General features: G+C 48.2%; 1 protein-coding gene across 12 annotated transcripts in view; it reads right to left on the reverse strand.

Annotated features, from left to right (window-relative positions):
- Window positions 1-17,845, reverse strand: part of PITPNM2 (phosphatidylinositol transfer protein membrane associated 2) — a 164,680-nt gene that overhangs the window by 116,879 nt on the left and 29,956 nt on the right. For 10 of the 12 annotated variants that reach the window (XM_032243066.1, XM_032243048.1, XM_032243074.1 and 7 more), the window contains exon 2: window positions 8,934-9,037. The gene's annotated coding sequence lies outside the window, so the exon portion shown is untranslated. Of the gene's footprint in view, window positions 1-636; window positions 726-2,816; window positions 3,747-8,933; window positions 9,038-17,845 lie in introns of those variants that run through there. The other 2 variants (XM_032242988.1, XM_032243003.1) reach the window with 2 other exon arrangements.

The raw sequence follows: 17,845 nt of genomic DNA on the forward strand, positions 1-17,845 counted from the left end.
CAAAAGCGAAACTCTGTCTCAAAAAAAAAAAAAAAAAAAAGTAGCTGGGTGTGGTATGCGTCTGTGACATGCAAGTTCGAGACTGCAGTGAGCTAAGATCACAGCACTATACTCCAGCCTGGGTGACAGAGTACGATCTTGTCTCTAAGACAAATTCTTTTTTTGTTTTTTTAATTGAGACAGGGTTTCACCATCTTGGCCAGGCTGGTCTTGAACTCCTGACCTCGTGATCCACCCGCTTTGGACTCCCAAGACAAATTCTTAAAAATAACACTGCCCATCACTAATTTGGGGGCACAGCACTCAACCTAGACACAGCACTCAACCTCGGTTGTCATAGAACTCTGTCTACTCCTGAGAATTGCCACAGAAATGCAAGGAAGTCTCCGGCAAGGTGTATTAGAATACTGCTGTGCTGAGCTACTTAAGGGCAGAGAGCTAGTCTCCAGTTTCCTCGCTGTCTCCGCTCCTACGTCCAGCCTCAGAAGACACCAAGAACTGGCCTTCTTCAAGGACATGAGGCTAGCCCAGCCAGGCCTCAGCCTGCCTCCAGCACCCCAGCCCTGCCTGCTCCATCCCTGGGAACTGCGTCCTTAGCCATGTCCTGTAATCACCTGTGAGCACCAGGGCACTCACTAGAGCAGTCGAGAATGGTTTCCCAGGGCAGCCCATACACCAATCAATGGAAGTAATTTCCAAGTTGTCATTCCTCAACAATACATTTTCTGTGATGGGGAAAGATGGAGTTAAAAGACTGAAAGAAAAAGCAAACTGGATTTCCCTCCCTTTTGCTCTATAGATTCAGTTCCTCTCAAGAGAGCAAAAGCAAAATATTTCCCTCCTGTCCCCCACAGGGAGCCCTCATGCTGAGGAATGTAAAGACAACACCCGATTCTTCCCATGCTGAGCTGGGAAATTCACAGGTCTCATTCTGAATCCCACCAGCCACAGGAAACCTTAAAGCCTGTCATTAGAGCAGCCTTGCACACACACACACACACACACACACACACACACACACACACAAATACCAGCTTTCTTCACAAAGAAGCATATGGAAGTCATCCGATGCAATGTGAGGCCACCCTGTAGTGATCAAGCTAAATGTATGGGTCCTGGGGGTTTAAGGGAAACCTGTTCTTGGTGACACAGTTACCTATAGGGCAGTCAGATCTCAGCCCCCACCAACCTTCCTTGCCTGCTGTATTCCAAGAGACTGAATCATGAATTTGTTTGTTTAGAGACAGGTCTTACTCAGTCGCCCAAGCTGGAGTGCAGTGGTGTAATCATAGCTCCTTACAGCCTTGACCTCCTGGCCTAAAGCAATCCTCCCGCCTCAGCCTCCTGCATAGCTGGAACTATGGGTGCACATCATCACACCAGGCTAAATGAATCATCAATTTAAACAAACCACCTTGTTAGACACAAGGCCTCTGGTTTGTGTTCCCTGGGGCATCTGGCAGCAGCAGAACTTGTTTTAGTGACTATCCTTAGAGTGATGATCCCCTGACCTTGGCCAGTTCCCTGCATATGCCTCAAACATGAACCTATGACCCTGACCATACAGGCTTCCTGGGTTTGCTTGTCTGTCTCCCTTGAAGTATTATTTTCTTGACAGCAAGACTCTCTTATTTGCTCGGACCTGACACTCCATGGAAGCTTGGCACGAGCCAACTGAATAATGCACGGGAGTACTGACTTTGATCTGCCCAAGGCCTAACATTGTCAAGACTGCAACCCAGCTAAGGTCAAAATGCTGGCCCAGAGAAAGCTGCTGAAGGCCCAGAGGGCCAAGAATCCCCAGCTCACAAAGCCTCAGGCTCCTGTTGGCCAGTGGAGGCTTCCACCCTGGCCACTGTGGGTGCTGCTAGGACCTTGTGGCTTGGCTCTGGAGCCCTGGGGCCAGCCTTTCTTCCCTTGGCCCTTAACCTCACTGGAACCATTCATTGTTTCAGCTGCAAAAACATTGGACCTGCATTCCAGAAGCCCAAATCTTGGCTTTGCAACTAGCCAGCTTGTCATGGGACTTTGGACAAGTCACTTCTTTTCTTAGGCTTCAGTTTTCCGGTGGGTTACGTGTAAAGTTTGGCTCAGGTGACTTCTTGCATCTCTCCAAGTCCACAAGAACCTTCTTTTAAGCAAGCGACACCCAATGCCTCAGAATTCCTCTAGGTTCCACCTTTAGAACACACCTAGGGCCCAAAAGGCTCACAACCCCTACATACCCACTGCCTCTCCCTATTGCAATCATTTCCCCACAGTCCCGCAGCTTCCTCCTTTTCTCCCATCCAGCCTGCTCTCATCACCATAACCAGAAACCATCCTTTTAAAGCACAATTCGGATCCTGACCCTCTACTGCTCAAACATTTCCAAAGCTTCAGGTCACTCAGAGTCAGGGTCAAAGTCCCGATATAGCCTTCAAGGCCCTGCTCCATCGAGGCCCTCAATATTCTCTGACCTCCTTCCTGCTTCTCTTCCCCTCACTCACTCACTCCAGTTTCTTGAACATCCTGGACAAGCTCCTGCCCCAGGGCCTTTGCACAGGCTGTCTTCACTGCCTGAGCATTTCTCCCTGAGCTACCATCCTGACTCACTCTCCACCTCCTTCAGGCCTTTGCTAAATGTTCCCAACTTGGGAGGCCTTCCTTTCCCCTGCTTCTGCAGCTCTGATCACCATCTGATGTGCTTACAGGTTTTACTGCCTATTTGTCTATTGAGTGTCTACCCCCACTAAAATACAAGACACAGGAGGGCCAGAAGTTTTTAACATTTTATCACATCTTTATGCCTAGCTCCTAGAATAGTAGGTACTCACTGAATATGTGTGGAAGGAATCGTTACTGATCCACTGAGGGGTCAATTGTGCTGCTGAAATGAAGAGTCTCAAGCTATTCAACCCCTGGCTGGAATGGCGCCATCTCAGGAATCCTTCTGAGAATTCCAAGCTCTAAACACTGTCTCCAGGAACAAAAGTGATTGTTCCAGGCAGGGTTTGCATCTCAGGAAGTGTGTAAAGAAACAAAGAAAGGAAGTGACACAGGGGACACCAGGTGCAGAAAGTTTCTGCTGATGCCACGTGACTACTGGGATGCATGGGGGCTCAGCGCATATGGAAATGCCTCCAGGCACCTAAAGCCCTGAACCCTCATGCCTCCAGCTGCCTCCTTGCAGGCAGGATGAGGTCACCAACTTGACTACACTGGACACCTACCATGGCAAAGTACTGGAAATGAACCGAAAACGGGAGCTCTGTACCAGAGTCAAAGAAAGGCAGAAACAAGAGGAAGAAGGAAAAGAAAGGTGGTGAGAAGGAGTTTCCCATGCTGAGAACCTGTAGGCAGAGATCCAGAGAAGCCCCGAGCCCCAGACCACCATGGCCAAGACAGCAGGGCACCCAGCCTCACATGCCCTCAGGTAGGCCAGGCCAGCTTCCTTCCTGGTCCTGCCTGTCCTGAAGAGCACAAGTGAAACAAACCAATGTCCGTCCCCCTGAAAGCATGATATGTTTGGGTGAACCTCAAAAAGTAACCAAAAGATCACCCAGAAACACAATCGTCTCGTCACAGGCCCCCTGCTTCCTCTCTTCACCCCAGCTAGCCTTGTCTCAACAAGGCAGCCAGAAAACATCCGTCTGAAGCACAATTCAACACAAGCCAGAGGAATGCAGGCTTCTGCCACCTAGTTGAAACTAAAATACATTCTGGGCCAGGTGTTATGGCATGCACCTGTAGTCCCAGCTACTCAGGAGGCTGAGGTTGGAGGATTGCTTGAGCCTGGGAATTCAAGGCTGCAATAAGCCATGATCTCACCACTGCACTCCAGCCTGGGTGACAGAGCAAGACCCTATATCTAAAATAAGTAAATAAATAATTCCTTTAAAAAATAAAAAAAAGTACTGCATAGCAAAAGAATCAGTCATTAGAGTGAATCGGCAACCAACAGAATGGGAAAAAAATTTTGCAATCTACCCATCCGACAAAAGGCTAATTAATATCCAGAATCTACAAAGAACTAAAACAGATTTACAAGAAAAAAACAAACAAGCCCATTCAAAAGTGGGCAAAGGATATGAACAGACACTTTACAAAAGAAGACATATATGAGTCCAGCAAACATATGAAAAAATGCTCATCATCACTGGTCATTAGAGAAATGCAAACCAAAACTACATTGAGATACCGTCTCATGCCAGTTAGAATGGCGATCATTAAAAAAAAAGTCTGGAGATAACAGATGCTGGAGAGGGTGTGGAGAAATAGGAATACTTTTACACCGTTGGTGGGAGTGTAAGTTAGTTCAACCATTGTGGAAGACAGTATGGCGATTCCTCAAGGACCTAGAAATAGAAATTCCATTTGACCCAGAAATCCCATTACTGGGTATATATCCAAAGAATGATAAATTGTTCTATTATAAGGTCACATGCACACGAATGTTCATTCAGGCACTGTTTACAATAGCAAAGACTTGAAACCAACCCAAATGCCCACTGATGACAGACTGGTGGCACATATACACCATGGAATACTATGTAGCCATAAAAAACGATGAGTTCGTGTCCTTTGTAGGGACATGGATGAACCTGGAAACCATCATTCTCAGCAAACTGACACAAGAACAGAAAATCAAACACCACAAGTTCTCACTCATAGGCGGGTATTGAACAATGAGAACACATGGACACAGGGAGGGGAGCATCACACACTGGGGTCTGTCGGGGGAAATAGGGGAGGGACAGCGTGGAGTCGGGAATTGGGGAGGGATAACATGGGGAGAAATGTCAGATACTGTATAGGTGATGGGGAAGAAGGCAATAAACCACACTGCCATGTGTGTACCTATGCAACAATCTTACATGTTCTTCATATGTACCCCAAAACCTAAAATGCAATTTAAAAAATCATTTTGAGTAAAAAAATAAATAAATAAAAATTAAAAAGGTAAAAAAAGGAAGAAAAGAAAGTACATTCTCAGGAAGACATGCTGCACCAGAGCAAACAAGACAAATGCAGGCATGGGTCCCCAGAGCTCCGGGGAACAGGAAGAAGAGGAAGGCTGAGAAGAGCCAACAATTTCTGGCTGAAGCCCCGAGTACTGAGCAGCATTGGGTGTGTGGCAAAGAACTACCTAGAAAAATGAAATACAGACAGGAGCAGTCAGGAGGAGCACAGGTGACAGAGTTGGCTAGAGCATGACATGGATCATCAGATTGTGCCCAGCTCTCTACCAAGCTCTGTGGGGACAGCAAAGGCGCTGAGAAGGAACTCTCTGTGGAACTCAGGGCAGCATCTTTTCTCCAGGGCATGAGGGCACTCAGCCATCTACTTCCTCTCCATAGTCTCCCCATGCTCTGGGCTCTCTGGGCTGCAGCCTTCTAACATTCCAGACTTATCACAGACCTAAATGCCGCAGAGACGGACAGGCTCACGTTCCCATGTGGGACTGGGGCTGCCTGAAAGGAGGGACTAGGAAGCAAGGGCCCTGTGGCGGGTAGGGCTCCGCTGCTGCAGAGGGTAGAGAGAAGCCCTTTCTTAGCCTGGGACAACACTTCATCCAAGGGGCTGGAGGTGGGGGTAGGGGACAGCATGGGGAGTTAGGGACGTGCCCTGGAGAGTGTGTGTCATTGCTTCTGTGGTCTGAGGCCCTGCCCATGTCATCAGCTCTCTTTCTCCTCAGGAGGCAGTGACCTTTCGAGGCCTGTCACAGAGACAATGGCAGGAAGTGCCCCTCCCTGCCTGAGCCACAGGGAGTCCGGAAGGAAGCCACTGCCTGGTCCCCGGACTGTCCCCGCTGAGCTCCCACCCCAAGGGACACTGAGGCTCATGGTAATGCCAGAAGCTCTGCTCACCGGCACCAAATGGCAAATGTTTTCAACTGTGGGGGCTGAGGGCAAATGTTCTCCCTGCTGGGACCCTCCTCTTTAAGGCAGACTCCTTCTGTGAAAGACAGCCAGGCAGTACTAGGAGACACAACCCCAGCTACCCCTACCCACCACCTGCCACCCCCACCTTCTGGAAGGAAGGGCTCTGGGTTCCTCCACAGCAAGGAGCTTTTCTAAAAATAAACCCTGGTCCTTGAGCCCTTTCCTTTTTCAGTCCCCTGTGGAGGAGAGAAGAGAAGGAAAGATCTCATTCTCAGCCAACCCTGGGAAGGGTGGTGCTACCAGGGTCTGGTGGTCGCTATGCCACAAACTCCCAAGGGGGCTGCAGAGGCATGGAGGGGGCAACCCTAATCATCCTCACATGGGACCTGCCATTTTCTAGGTCTGGGTGAGTTTTAGGAAAAGCACCTAAAAGTGGCACCAGCTCTCTAGTCCAGGATCTGGGGGGAAAGGATGGGGACCAAAGGCAAGTCTCCCATGTTACAGGACTCTCAGGCCGACAGCAGACACAGACACTTACCAAAATACTTCAGGGAAAATGGTGCTAAGAATTCTATCTGAGGTCCAAGCAGTATGCCATGACAGCACAGAGGAAGGAAGAAGAGGCTAATGTGTACCCAGGCCTTGCAAAGAGCTTTAGAGGAAAGGAGCTGTTGGAAATGGGCTTGGAAAGGGAAACAGGAACCTGACAGAGGTGGGAGGAGAGAACTTCAGGATGCTAGAACTTCATAAGCAAAGCTCAAAGAATGTACCAGGGTATAAACCAGATGCAGGCAGGGACACCTGTCTGTTTTGTTCACAGAGGCATCTCTGGCAATTGGAAGAGTCCCTGGTGCATACTAAGTAACAATAAATACTTTATGGACAAATGAGTGGAGCAGAATAATTCCTAAGGACATTTTAGGTCTAAGTGAGGACCTCCGGATGAGGTGGGCTGCAAGGCCATGGTCTCTGGAAAGCCACTGTACTCTAGAATGCAGTTGTTAAGAAGGAATAGAACCTCCTTCCTGTAAGAAAGGAGACAGGAGGCCAAGGCTGTGTTGAAGCAGAGTCCCTCAGAGCAATGTCAGTGCTCAGGCCATGCAGGGCAAAAGAGCTCTCACTGGGTCCTGCCTCGACTTGGCAGCCAAGACCATTGGCCACAGGACAACCACGAGGCCCCAACCCCACAGAACTGGAGTGACCCCTGGACAAGCTGAGAGTCAAGGCTGAGTGTTACTATGTGCCCTCCCCTACACCCACTGCCAGCAGCTGGGACACCTTGAAAAGTGAATTAAAACAAAACAGAAAAACAAGAAACACAACATAGCACTCTCTCTTCTTAGCACTTGGAGGGCTTTTCACAGTAACTGAAAAGAATGAGCAATTAGAGAAGAAAACAGCTCACGATGCCAGCCTGGAACTACAGAGCCAGAGGCAACTTAAGAGGCCCCATTACAACGAGCCATGTCTTCCCAGTGAGGATAGGGCAGCCAGAGAAGGGAGGGGACTTACCTACTTACCTGAGATCAAACACCAAGTGAGGGTTGAGCATGGGCTGAACCAAGGGCCCTGTGAATCACAGGCTGAATTTGGAAAACCATACACCATGTGCTTCCAAGTCAAGACTTGGGGTCCAATCCCAATCCCACCACTGACTAGCTGTGCAACCTTGAGCTGATATCTGTCATCTCTGAGCCTAGGCTTCCTGTGTAAAAGAGGGGACCCCAACAGGCACTGCTTGTGGTTACCGTGGGACTTGGACTTAGCCCCATGCAGCAAGGGCTGGGTATATTAAACCTACCCCCACTAGCATCCTCACCTCAGCTTTGCTAGCTTCCCTTGATGGAACATCCATCCTCCGTGCTTCCAAAGCTGAAACTAGCTGATGAGTGCACAGGGAGACGGATTCATCAAAATTTAGAAAAAAAGAAAGAAAAATCACTTTACCTCCTGTTCTACCCAACAAAGGTCTTGGCATGAAAAATGAGGCCAAGGCCAGGACTTGTGCCTGAGACTCAGAAACATGAAATGTAAAGAAGCCTGGGAGGCCAGGGACTCCTGTCAGCTAGGGGTAGGAGGGCAGAGAGTGCTACTCCCTGGGCCATTCAATCTCTAGACCTGGCACTCTCTGAGGCTCAACACAGAGGCTCAGGCCCGCCTTCCACTCAGCCTTGGTTTCTCACTGTAGGAGTGTACCCAGAGGGATGGTACAATAAAAAACACACTCATGCTTGTTTCTGGACCACTGACCATGACTTGTGGGCAGTTGAGCGAGGCAGCACCCCGGCCTCTGCTCTCTGCCAAGGCCAGGGAGTAGCCAGAGCCTAGGCTTCCCATCCAAAACTCCTGCCTGTCCTGTTCTATGTACTAAGGGTAGAGTGGGCCAAGCTGAGCCTCAAGAGCAAACAGAAAAGAGCCACCCTGGGGTGCTCTATAAACAGGAGAATAGCAGCCACTGGGGCCTCAAAGGCCGACCCAAGGAGTTTTTATCGTATTTGGAATTGAAAGCTGCCAGAGGCAGAACATCGGTCTTTCCTATTTAGTGAAGAGAAGTCAATATTTGCAAAAGCATAATCAATAAATACAATCTACCCCACATTAATCAGATAAAGTCAGGTTTTTAGTGTTTTTTTAAGAGATGGGGTCTCACTGTGTTACTCAGGCTAGAGTGAAATAGTGTAATCATGGCTTACTACAGCGTTGAACTCCTGGGCTCAAGTCATCCTCCCACATCAGCCTTCCCAGTAGCTGGGACTATAGGCATATGGCACCTCACACAGTTAATTTTTTTTTCTTTCTTTTTTTTTTTTTTTTTTTTTGTAGAGATGCAGTCTCACTATGTTGCCCAGGCTGGTCTTGAACTCCTGGCCTGTAGTGATCCTCCTGCCTCAGCCTCCTGAAGTGCTAGGATTACAGGTGTGAGCCACTGCTTACAACAACAGTCCAGTTTTCAGGGGAAAAAGGAAACAGCAATAAAGTCTCTGTACCCTCAAACTCCAAAGGCCAGGGTGGCCTGCAGGGCCCCAGCTCTGGGAAGTAAGGTACCGCTACACAGGTGGATGGCCTTACCTGTGGGTCTGAGAAGGCTCCACTGATGTCCCTGTCACAGGAGGAGAGATGCGTCCCTAGACTCACAGAAGGGTGTTGAAGACCAGAACACAGGTGCCAGGATGCTGCAGGGAGAAGTACAATGGGAAAGGAGGTGAGATACCTGGACTCGGATCATCCATACCAATCCAACTGGGAGACCCACAGTGCCAATGGACTAAGAAGGTTGAACAGGGGACATGTGACTAAAGGTGTCTCCATTTTACAAAGGGACCCAGTCCAGGACACATTCAGGCAGCAAGTTCCTAACTCAGAATTGGTGACAGATATACCCCAACATTGCCTGGCACACCTTCTACTTAGGAAAACTGCTCAGGGAGCAGGAGCTGAGACCAACAGCACACACCACAAGTCATCTTATTTCAGAAGTCCCTTGGAGCTCTGTCTCAAACCTTGATTTTCACTCATGAACCCCATTGGGACTGGAGGTCTTCAGACCACAGAGGAGAGGCTGGAAAATGAGACAATGCAGGAAGAAGACTGGGAGACGCTGCCAGAGAGGTTGGCATCCTGATCCTGGTTCAGGGTGTGGTCACCATTGTGGGGTGATACAAATGGTTTCCAGCCTTCCAGCAAGCCCCTCCAGCTGGGCAGAGTGTGATCTGATTACCCAGAGGCCAGAGACAAGCATTCAAATCAAAATGAAAAAGGTAGAGAAATGGATTTCCAAAGAGTCCCAGGTCCAACAGCCTCAGAGGCAAAATCAGGTACCACTGAAGCCACCACCCAACCCAGGGCTCCTACAGGGACCACAGACAAGCTGGTAGCCTATGTAGCAGCACAACACACATTCTCGTTTGCCTGACACACATACAAGCCTCCAGCCTCTGGGCCCAGGGAGCAGGTAGCAGCCTACAGGGCTCTCCAATGACCATGACACAGAGGCCGCTTGTCTCCTGGCTATGGAATTTGAGAGTGTTCCAGGAACTGATGCCCAATTCCAGGGCAACCCTGCTTTAAGGCTGAGGACAGGCATGGTAGGGGTCTCCTCAGATGCTAGTCCATGCCCACTAGGGGCAAGCATGGCCCTAACAAAGGGGAATGGAATGGTGGCTGGGGATGGCAAAGTTATCAACTGCCAAGTGAGCGGCCAGACAGTAAGAGTCCGAGGAGGGAGAGAGTGGAATAGGGGAGGTGTGAAGATAGCTAGCAATGTACAGCAGTGGGAGGTGTGGTTGCAGGGAGCAGGCGGCTCTTCACGCACCCAACCCCACCACCTACGTCGCATCCTGCGTAACCGCCCCTGTGCAGGCTCCTCCGTGGGACTGAGGCTCCATCACTGTCCTGCCCCAGCCCCTTGTCTCCATGGCTGCATGTACGTACCCACCTACACACTTGACCCCTGGAACAAATGAAACAGCCCAGGAACCCACAGCAGAGTGGATACAGGTCCCAGCCCTCCCAGTGACCATAAGCAAGCTGGCCTTCCAGCCTCACCTCCACATGCCACCATAGGCCACAGCTGAGGCCAGCTACTCTGAAGTCTTCCCATGTTCGAGGTGAGGAAAGCTGTTGAGAGGGTTGAGGGTTTGCCATGGTAATGCATGCATCAATGGAGAGCCAGATTTGGTAGGCCAGCCCTGCTCCAGCCTACCACAACACTTCTTGGAGGGTGAGAAGGGCAGTGGTGACTCACACCCTGCAGAATTAGATCCACGGGGGTTACAACAAAAAAGCACTCTCGGAATGTAAAGAGGGGCACTGCAGGGAATTATGTTTCTGACTAAAAGTATTAAAAGTGAATGTAGGGTCAGGCTAAGGAGCCAACTCAGCAGGCGGCTACTTGAGGAACAGACCTCTAGGGGCAGAGGGCTCAAAACATCCCTGGAAAGAAATAAAAATGTGCTGCTGGCTAACTCAGGTTTCCTGCAGTGACCCCTCACATAAATGGTAAACAGTGAATCTGTCCACTGCCCTAAGGGGACATGGAAAGTCACAAAAAAACACAATACAATTCCTTATTGGGGTTTGTTGCATGTAATGTACGTTTCACACAGGTGGAGTCACAGTCCCGGGGGGGAGCAGGGCATCCAAGACCAAATAATACATCATGTTGCAGTTTCCCAAGAACAAATGTCATTTTATTTCTTTAAGTTTTAAATCTAAATCTTACACTTCTTGAATTATTTGGAAAACTTCAGGTGAAAGAAAAACAAAATGAAAAGATCCCTTAGGGGACAAGAACAACAGAGTCAAAAAAGCTTTCCTAAAAATTTTTCAGATCCTTGACTCTGTTTCAGTCCATGGAAGTGAATTAGCAAGTGAATCTGTTTCTCTATATAATTCCTATTAATAGAATATCAGTCTCTCCTCATCCCCACTAAATAAATGTCAAACACTTAAAGAATACCAGTTTGATGAGGTGCCAGCTACTAGCCTGCCCAGACGTCCACATGTCTCAGGCTGGCCCCTGTGGAAAGTATAAGTTCCAAATGAGTGGGTAGTACTGCCAAAGTTAAACACTGCTGTCTCCAGCCTCCGTTGACATGGCGACCATGAGGCAGGTGGCTAAGAAATGGGTAGAGAGAGACCCATACATATGGTAGGTAGCACCATGGCAAACTGTCCAGAGTGCTGACAACAGACCATGGCCTTTGACTCCATCTGGAGGCATGGTTTCTAATTTTTTCAATTTAGATATAATTCACATGCCATAAAACCTGCCCTTTTAGCCAGGTGCCATGGCTCATGCTTGTAATCCCAGTACTTTGAGAGGCTGAGGCAGGAGGATTCCTTTGAGCTCAGGAGTTCAAGATAAGACTGGGCAATATAGTGAGACCCCATCTTTACAAAAATTCATAAATTAGCTGGGTGTGGTGGCACATGTCTGTAACCCCAGCTATTCAGGAGGCTGAGTTGGAAGGATAACATGAGGCTGGGAGATCAAGGCTGCAGTGAACTGGGTGATCACACCATTGCACTCCATCCAGCTTCAGTGACACAGCAAGACTATCTATAAACCCAACAAAATCCCACCCTTTCAAAGTATATAGGTCAATGGTTATTAGCCTACTTACAATGTTGTACAACCATCACCACTATCTGATACCAGAACATTTTCATCACAAAATTTGTATCCATAAGCAGTCACTTCCCATCCTCCCCTCCTCCCTGCCCCTGGCAACCACTAATCTTTCTGCCTCTATGGGTTTGCCTATTCTAGATATTTCATATAAATGGAATCATACAATAGGTATCCTTTTGCGTCTGCCACCCTTCACTCAGCATAGTGTTTTTGAGGTTCTCCAATGTTATAGCATGTGTCAGTACTTCATTTCTTTTTATGATGGAGTAACATTCCATTATAAACACCATACCTTGTTTATCCATTCATCCATAGATGGACATCTGGGTTGGTTCTACCTTTTGGCTATTGTGAATAAGTGCTACTGTGAACATTGCTGTACAAGTTTTTGTATGGATATTTGTTTTCAGTTCTTTTAGGTATATACCTAGTCATTCCTAATTTTTAAATAAGATAACATCACTTAATTTAAGACAAGTAATGCATCTATATTTTGAAAACTTTCAAAACTCAAAGGATAAAGTTGGTAGAGGATAAGAGCGAGTTTCTCTCTTGTCCCTGTTCCACAGCACCCAGTTCCCTGTCCAGAGGCAAATTCCAGTTTCTGGCTCCCAGAAACCCTCCCAGAGACCGCCTATACATAGACACCCTGCTTTATTTTAAAGAGAGCTTGCATGGGAGGAACTTGGCAACTAGATCAGGCCGGAATCAGCCCAATAACGCCAGGGAAGGAGCACAGTACAAGTGCCATCTCTGCCCTTTGTCCCAGTGTGCCCCTTGGAAAGCCTTGTAGCCTAAAAGAGACCACAGAACTGGGTGGCAAGAGAAGTCCTGGGGGTAGATGGGTTCTGAAATGTGGCCCTCCATTTCCCAGCTTTGAGACTTCACCCAAGCAAGCTGCTTAAGCTCTCTAGGACTCGGTTTCCTGATCTAAAAAAAGAGAGTGGATACTGGTACCTACTTCATAGAATGGCTTAAGAGTCGATGAGCTAACAAAAGCAAGTGCTTAGCACCATGCCTGGCACACAGTTTAAGTGCTCAGTGTTTTGCTGCCGCTGTGATTACTACTGCTGCTTCACCTCACTGAGCTGATCTTCAGCTTCCTCCTCAGGAAAATGAAGGAAGGCACCTCCCAGGCATAGTTATGGTGTAGACCCGAGATCCCTGCATGAGGGCCAGGAGTGCTACGGCCTCTGAGCAGCGGGGCTTCAAAGTCAAATGGCTGAGCTGTGTCTCCAGCTCCCCACATGCTGCTCCAGGTCCCTCTGAGGCTGGGTCTCCATGCTCTCACCCACCCACCTCCCTGTGTTCTCTTAAGAACAGCTCCGAACCCTCCATCACCACCCAACATCCCACAGGCCGAGAGGAGGAGCTGGCATCGTGGACCCCATGCCTTGGGCAGGCTAGCTACCTGGATTTCTTGTTTCATGACCCTACTCCCCTTCCCTTCCAGCTTCTTCAACAAACACTCTACTCCACAGCTGAGCTGCTCTTTCAGAAGCCCAGACTATTGGAGACAGCAGGGAAACCCTCAGAGACCTTCAAAGTGAAGAGACCTCCAGTAAAGGCGGAAGCATTTGCAAGACCATTAGAAAGCTGTTAGGAGCAATTTTTCTCTCCACTGTCAAGTGGCAAAAGCAGAGACTAAAGAATAAAACCCAGACTTGGGAAAGCAGAGCAAGGGAGGAGAAACCGAACAAGGCTTTCTTGAGCATGCAGAAGTTCACAGAGGGAAAAAACCCAACATGAGCACACACACACATACACACACACACATAACAAAGAGGAGAAATTCTTAGCCTGCAGCAGTTGGTAGCATTATGTAAAATCCCAAGCCCACAAAAATATCATTTGGATGATAAAAAGTTAAATTTAGCTAAGTACAGAGTGACTAATACTATGAGGGAGAGGCAGCACCCCCAGTTGCCTGGAGCTGATACAGCTGGCTTTTAGAAACTTTTGACAAGTAACCAGGGCCTTGTGCAGCACAGAATAACAGATTATGTAATAGGAGGCACCACCATCAGCAATACAAAACACAGCACAAGCATGCAGCCTTCTCCAAGGGAGGAAACAGCTGGGGTCTGCCTTGAGTGGCTCCAGTAGGACTTTCCCTGGGCCATGAGAACCTGGCAAAGTCCTACATTCCAGAGGCATCCAGGAGCACAGCCAGGCTTTGGAGAGGTTTGTGTGAATGGGTCTGCTAACATCTTTTCCCAGAGACCAGCCTAGCCAACATGGTGAAACCCCGTCTCTACCAAAAATACAAAAATTAGTTGGGCATGGTAGTAGGCGCCTGTAATCCCAGCTACTCAGGAGGCTGAGGCAGGAGAATCCCTTGAACCCAGGAGGCAGAGGTTGCAGTGAACAGAAATTGCACCACTGCACTCCAGCCTGGGCAACAAGAGCAAGGCTCTGTCTTAAAAAAAAAAAAAAAAAGATGGACATTCTGGCCAGGCATGATGGCTCTAATATGTAGTCCCAGTGCTTCAGGAGGCCAAGGTAAGAGAATCACTTGAGGCCAGGAGTCCAAGCCAGCCTGGGCAACATAGAGAAACGCCATCTCTACAAAAAATAGCCAGGTGCAATGGCACATTCCTGTGTCTCAGCTACTCAGGAGGCTGAAGTGGGAGAATTGCTTGAGCCCAGGAGGTTGAGGCTGCCGTGAGCTACGATTATGCCACTGAATTCTAGCCTGGTGACACAGCAAGACCTTGTTTGTTTGTTTGTTTGTTTGTTTTTAAAAGGGGGGGAAGGGCAAGGAGAAGAAGAACAAGAACGAAGTGGTGGTGGAGGCCTGGATGCTTCTGCATTTGAACTCTGGGGAAGCTGAAGCCGAGTAAGAAGCCAACCACCTATAGCTCGCCCAAGGGGTAATGAGGAGGAGAACAAATGTCCTGGCCAGCAGCCCTGGCAGATACAGCCAAGCACCAGCACCATCTCACCAGCCACAGGAGTGCAATCAGCCACCTTGTCAATGGGTCCTGCACCCCAAGTAGTTAAGTTGTTCCAGCTGACACCAGTGGAGCAGGGATGAGCTAACACCACTGGGGCCTTGCCCAAATTGCCACATTGTGAGCAAATAAATAAAATGGCTAGTGTTTTGCATCATTAAGTTTGGAAGCACTCTGTTAAGCAGCAATAGGTAACTGATGGTGGCCAAGGTCTCTAGTGGGTTTGCAGGAATTTCTATTTCTGTCATAAGACTCATGAAGACCTTTTGCATCCTCACATATGAGAGCCATTGAGAGATGTTAGTGCTTAAATGAGTCTTAGGAAGACAATAGTCTTCCACTCCCAATATCCCAATGGAGTGAATGCTGAAATGAAGCCGGTGCTGAGTTTCATACAGCTGTTGTGAAGCTGGGGAATTTCTCCAATGATCCTATAGAGTAAGCAGGCCATCAGATGATCAACTCAAGCTGTCACTTAATTACGTGACTCTCCATCTCTCTGTGCAGAGCAGGGGTTTGCACATTGTGGACAGAGATATGGATGGGATTCCCTGAGTGCAGTGAAGTGATCACTGGCATGGGATTGAGACTAGAGTTCTGGCTGCTGACTCTGGGTAAATCAGCTCTGCTCACTGGGCCTCTGTTTCCCCATCTGTAGAGTGAGGAGGCTGAGCTCAACGGTCTTTGAAAGGGATCTTGGTTCAGCTCCAACATTCTACAATCCTAAGGTTTGGACAGAAGGGAACACTGACATGTAATCCAAAGCCCTGCACCAAGTCCAGTTACTTGCATCTAGGTTTGCAAGGCAGACAGATGCACTCATTGGGCTCCTCAGATGTGTGCCCCTGGAGCCCTGCTCCACTCTCTGTGTCCTTCATGGATTTGTTCATTCACTGTTCAGTATCTCACTGTGGCAGACTCTGGCATGGTCCAATTTCCTCTTTCTAAATCGCATGTTTAGCCCCCTGGACTCTAGGTGAGGCTACAGGACTAGTTCTATGAGAAAGGGAGGTCTACCACTTCCAAGCCTGGCCCCAAAAATACCCCACACAATCTCCTATGCTCCCTCTTTCTCTGCTTACCAGCCAGCTGACTACATAGATTCACTGTAGGACTCGAGGGAATGGGAGAGCCACGGTGTGAAAGGATCCTGGGTCCCCAATTCACCACATGGAGGCCACTCACAGAACATCCAATTCAACTAAAACAAGGGGATAAGCCTTTATGGTGATAAGCCACTGAGACTAGAGGATTGTCTAGCAGTTAGCATTACCTAACTAATACATCCACCAAAGTGATACTAAGTGTCAGATATGTAGGGGACACATAGGAGAATTAGGCTGAGGTCTGATCTTAGCCTTCTTAGAACTACCAGTCTAGGTAACAGTTCAGGAAGATTGGATACAGACCAGTTCTGTACTCTGTGATCATGATGGGAATCTGTTCATGTTATTCAAGCTCTATCCATACTATCTGCTTCCAAAAACCTTACAACATAGGTTCACATTTTCCCACCAAACATGAGAGCACAGGAAGAAAGCAACCAAACAGGAAGGAGAAAATCTATACCAAGGCTCCTAATTGAGAACAATCTACAAGCAAATGAGTAAAAATCTTAGCTGTGTGCTTCCTGGTAGGCAAAGCAAAGAGGGAAATATGCTGGGTCACAAAGCTCTTGGCAACAGTGGAAAACATATTAGTGCATGATGAGAAACAAACGTGGTACTTGGGAAGAGCTCTGAGGGGAATGTCCACAGGGCCACTGTGTAAGGGAATGTGTACCTGGGTGGAAGGCAGCAAGAGGAGACCAAGCTAGCCTGGAAAGCTGTCAGCCTCCAGGGTGTAGGAACAGCTTTGCAGCCCTGCCTGCAGCCTGACTGGCTCTTAACAGAGAGCTCCTCAAGGGTAATTCTTCATCCTCGTTAATGTCAGTACGGCAGCACCATGATAATGATGGAAAATATTTACATACCATACCACTGATGGGTTGTTTAGACCATCTGGCTACTGGATGTGGTAAGTATTGTCAAACACATGGCCCTTCCACAAATGTTGTGCCTTAGTACTGATGGAGGCCAGGCTGCAGGGAAGTGAAACAGTGTCACTCGGCTGTGTCCCTGTGGCTTGTGCCCACTGTCAGCTTCAGTCACCTGCACGTCAGGGGCAAAGATCTCCAGCTCCCACTCCCAGACCTATCTGGGCTCAACGTTGATGACAAGTCTAACTATTCCCTTTATCAAGGGCCTCTTCAGGACTCAAGTGCTCCAACAAGACTTAACACAGCAAGACAGCTCTGATTCTGTGGCCACCTGGGAGAATTTCTCCAATGATCTCCTGGGACCGCTGAGAATTCTCAGAGGCAAATTCAGCACAGTTTACTTGTGTTTGAAGCAGTTTCTGCCTAAGCTTTGTCATGCTTGTGAGGTAGGGACAAAGATTAGGTAGCACAACTACAGGTTGTGCTGTATCTAGAAGGCTACAGGATGGCGATCTTAACCTCATCTAAGTGAGAATTTCTTTGTTCTTTTCATGTGGCTCCAATGAATACTAATACCAGGCTAAATAAAGAGGTTTTTTTTTTTTTTTCTGGGTTGATGTTAAATATTTCTTCTTTTTCTTTTTTCTTTTTAGTTTGTGTTGTTGGGTGTCTTGTTTTATTATTATTTTCTTAATTTTAGTACGCGAGAAAAAGTTCCGTTGCGAGCCTGTTCAAAAGCAGCAATTTTCTTAATGGGAAGCATACGCTTGCCACCCACATGAGGAGGCTGTGTCAGCTCAGCAACCATACTGCCCTGTGAATATGGTGAAATCGTGTTACCTCCTTGACAACTGGTGAGTCAAAGGGAAACTCATCACAGGTGCCTGCATGGCCTGCTGGGATTTTACTTCACGGC

Source organism: Sapajus apella, unplaced genomic scaffold (genome assembly GCF_009761245.1).
Source record: "Sapajus apella isolate SASKATOON/1434 unplaced genomic scaffold, GSC_monkey_1.0 scaffold2, whole genome shotgun sequence".
In the NCBI taxonomy this organism is placed as follows: Eukaryota; Metazoa; Chordata; class Mammalia; order Primates; family Cebidae; genus Sapajus; species Sapajus apella.